Source organism: Pinus tabuliformis, chromosome 5_2 (genome assembly GCF_031772625.1).
Source record: "Pinus tabuliformis cultivar Carrire ecotype Pingquan chromosome 5_2, CPIR1, whole genome shotgun sequence".
Lineage (NCBI taxonomy): Eukaryota > Viridiplantae > Streptophyta > Pinopsida > Pinales > Pinaceae > Pinus > Pinus tabuliformis.
The window spans coordinates 25067832-25071932 of NC_142306.1; the positions used below are offsets into that span (position 1 = coordinate 25067832).

General features: G+C 43.4%; 1 non-coding gene across 1 annotated transcript; it reads left to right on the forward strand.

Annotated features, from left to right (window-relative positions):
* The first annotated feature begins 218 nt into the window (after positions 1–218).
* LOC149157455 (25S ribosomal RNA) lies at positions 219–3569 on the forward strand. The gene has a single exon (XR_016262145.1). It is a non-coding gene; the product is annotated as a 25S ribosomal RNA (ribosomal RNA).
* The last annotated feature ends 532 nt before the right edge of the window (positions 3570–4101 follow it).

Genomic DNA, 4101 nt, shown 5'->3' on the forward strand with positions numbered 1-4101 from the left:
GTTTGGATAATTAATTCTTCTGAACCTAGGTCAATCCCCTATAAGCCAATCGTGCCCCTATTCAGTGTTGTGGTGGATTTATTAGTAATACATGGAAACAAATCTCAAAAATGGATATCGCAGCTCTTATTACAATGAAGAGCGTAGTGAAATGTGATACTTAGTGTGAATTGCAAAATCCCATGAATCACTGATTTTTTAAACACAATTTTCACCCGAGGCCTTAGTCAGGGCACGTCTATCTGAGCATCATCATCCATGCCAAATGCAGTGCGGTGGGCTAAAATACTTCAAGAGATGTTTCATGGCATGCGTCAGAAAGCACTGATCTTGTCCTCTTTGACGGGCAGTCGGCATTACTTGATGCAGATTTTGTCTGGCATCGCTTGAACTTTATTTTCCCTCTCTTGTCCTCACATCGGGTAGGGAAGATTTAGCTCCAACATGCGAGCGGGTGCCTGAGAGGGTGACAACCCCATTGGGTCAGGACCCTACCACATCACGATGCATTGTCAGCGAGTCGAGTTGTTTGGGAATGCAACCCTAATTGGTTGGTAAATTCCGTCCAAGGCTAAATACGGGCGAGAGACTAATAGTGAACAAGTACCGCGAGGGAAATATGAAAAGGAATTTGAAAGGAGAGTTAAAGGGTGTTTGAGATTGTTGGGAGGGAAGCGGATGGAGGTTCTCGATGTGTCTCAGTCGGATGTGGAATGGATCAGGCTTGTCCACCAATCAACTTGAGGTGCAAACCTACACGGGTTGTTGCATCGTCATAAGCGTGGGTGAATTACTACCTATCGGTTTTTCATTCTGGTGGTCGAGGAATGATGCGTGTGCCATTGTGGCGAGCCGTGTGCACCTACGTGCTTGTGGTGTTGGTTGGTGGGCTTTCCATTCAACCCATCTTGAAATACCAACCAAGGAATCTAACATGAGTGTGATTCAACGAATTTGAAAACCTACGAGTTGCAAGGAAGCTGATGGGTGAGATCCCCACTCTAGCAAGGTGCATCATCGACAAACCTTGAGATTATGCGAAGGGTTCGAGTGTGAGCACACTTGTTGGGACCTGAAAGATGGTGAACTATGCTTGAGCATGGTGAAGCCAGAGGAAACTTTGGTGGAGGCTCGTACCGATACTAATGTTCAAATCATTCGTTTGACTTGGGTATAGAGCTGAAAGACTAATCAAACCATCTAGTATATGGTTTCCTTCGAAGTTTCCCTCAAGATAGATGGAGCTCATGCACGAGTTTTATTAGGTAAAGAAAATTATTAGAGCCATCGGGGGCATAGTGACCTTGACCTATTATTAAACTTTAAATAGGTAAGAGGGTGTGGCTACTCCATTGAGCTGTGCCATGGAATCAAGAGCTCTAAGTGGGCCATTTTTGGTAAGCAGAACTAGCGATGCAGGATGAACTAAAAATTGAGCTATGGTGTCAAATTTTGTGCTAACCTAGATTCCACAAAAGGTGTTGGCTGATTAAGACAGCAAGACGGTGGTCATAGAAGTCGAAATCCACTAACGAGTGTGTAACAACTCACCTGCCAAATCAACTAGCCCCAAAAATAAATGGCGCTAAAGCATGCAACTTATACTTGATCATCAGAGAAATTGCCTAGCTTTGATAAGTAGGAGGACACGAGGGTCATTGAGAAACCTCGAGCTTGAGCTTGGGTGGATTGGCCCACGGTGTAGATCATGGTGGTAGTAGAAAATGTTCAAATGAGATATTTGAAGACAAAAGTGGGGAAAGGTTCCATGTGAATAACACTTGGACATGGGTTAGTAAATCCTAAGAGATGGGGAAACCTTGTATCAAGGGTGCACTCTTCATGAGCATCAAAAGGGAATCAGTTTAATACTCCCAAACTAGGACATGGCAGCAGGTGACAATGTTAGGAAATCCAGAGATGTCATTAGGGGCCCCTGGAAGAGTTATCTTTTCTTTTTAACAACTTTCCCACCCTAGAATCGATTCACCCAGATATAGGGTCCAACAACTAGAAGAGCACCACATGTCTTGTAGTGTTTGGTGCACCCTCAGTGGCCCTTGAAAATCTAGAGGACTAAGTACCATTCATGCCGAGTCGTACTGATAACCGCATTAGGTCTCCAAGGTGAACAACCTCTGGTCAGTGGAATAATGTAGGTCAGGGAAGTTGGAAAAAAGGATCAGTAACTTTGGCAAAAGGATTGGCTCTAAGGGCTTGGCCTAGGGGTTTGCACCCTCAACTCATGGGTTTTTGGCAGTCTATTGAAGTTGCTCTCACAACGAGGGCAGGCAATTGCGTGTTGATTAGGCTATGGGCATAGAATTCCCCCTACCGTGGGATTTTTCCTAGGCGCTGAATAGTCGACTCAGAACTCGTACAAGCAAGGGGAATCTGACTGTTTAATTAAAACAAAGAATTTTGATGGTCCCTGCAAATGTTGATGCAATGTGATTTTTGCCCAGTGCTCTGAATGTCAAAGTGAAGAAATTCAACCAAGATTGGGTAAACAACGGGAGTAACTATGAATCTCTTAAGGTAGCCAAATGCCTCTTCTTATAGTTAGTGACGTACATGAATGGATTAATGAGATTCCCACTGTCGCTATCTACTATCTAAAGAAACCATAGCCAAGGGAACGCGCTTGGCAGAATTAGTAGGGAATAGAGACCTTGTTGAGCTTGACTCTAGTCTAAATTTGTGAAATGACTTGAGAGGTGTAGAATAAGTGGGAGCCATTTTCAGCGGGTCGATCTGGGCAGAAGACATTGTTAGGTGGGGAGTTTGTCTTGGCCGACACATCTGTTTAAAAATAACCTAGGTGTCCTAAGTTGAGCTCAATGAGAAACAAAATCTTGTGTGGAACAAAAGGGTAAAAGCTCATTTTATTTTGGATTTCATTACGAATACAAACTGTGAAATCGTGGCCTATCAATCCTTTAGATGTTTGAAATTTGAAGCTAGAGGTGTCAAAAAAGTTACCATAGGAATAACTAGCTTGTGGCAGTGAAGCATTCATAGTGACATTGATTTTTGATTCTTCGATGTCGGCTCTTGCTACCATTGTGAAGAATAATTCACCAAGTGTTGGATTGTTCACCCACAAATAGGAAACGTGAGTTGGGTTTAGACCATCGTGATATAGGTTAGTTTTACCATACTAATGAACCGCACCACAATAGTAATTCAACTCAGTATGAGAGGAACTATTAATTCACACAATTGGTCATTGCGCTTGGTTGAAAAGTCAGTGGCACGAAGCTACCATGTGTCGGATTATGACTAAATGCCTCTAAGTCAGAATCCATGCTAGAAGCGATGCATGTCACTATTTGACTGTATCTTGACCTACAGTAGGGGCATCACTTTATTTCCCCCAAGGGCCCGTGTAATTTCCAAACTGCGATCATGAAGCATCTAAGTTGGGGCAGCTTTAAAGTTCAATTCCAAATAGTCATTGAGAATAATCCTTTGCAGACAACTTAGATACACGACCGGGTATTGTAAGTGGTAGACTAGTCTCTCTGCCATGATCCACTGAGATTCAGCCCTTCGTTGCCTCGATTTTGAGCTTTGCTCTTCTCACACATTATTCAAACAAATCCAAACAACTCTCTCGTCTTTGCCTCTTCCTCCAAATGACAATTTTTTATTTCTCACATCTCATAAATGCTTTGCTCGGGGGTAGGAAATTTGGGGTTTCCATGTCGCAACAGAAAAGGCATTGAAGCCCAAGAAAATTGGGGTTTCCATGTCATGCCTTGGTGCCAAAAATTTTGAAGTTTCCATGTAGTGCCCTGACGCCCAAAATTTTGGGTTTCCACATTGCAATAGAAACAACGCCGAAGCCCAAGAAAATTTGTGTTCCATGTCATGCCTCAACGCTAATAATTTGCGTTTCCATGTAGTGCCTTGGTACCCAAATTTTGGGGTTTCCACGTTGCGTTGGAAAAGGCAACAAAGCCTGGGAAAATTCAGGTTTCCATGTTGTGCCTCAATGCCCAAAATTTGGGGTGTCCATGTAGTGCCCCAGCACCCAAAATTTGGGGTTTCCACCCGGCATCCAAAATTTTGGGTTTCCATGTCACGCCCCGATGCCAA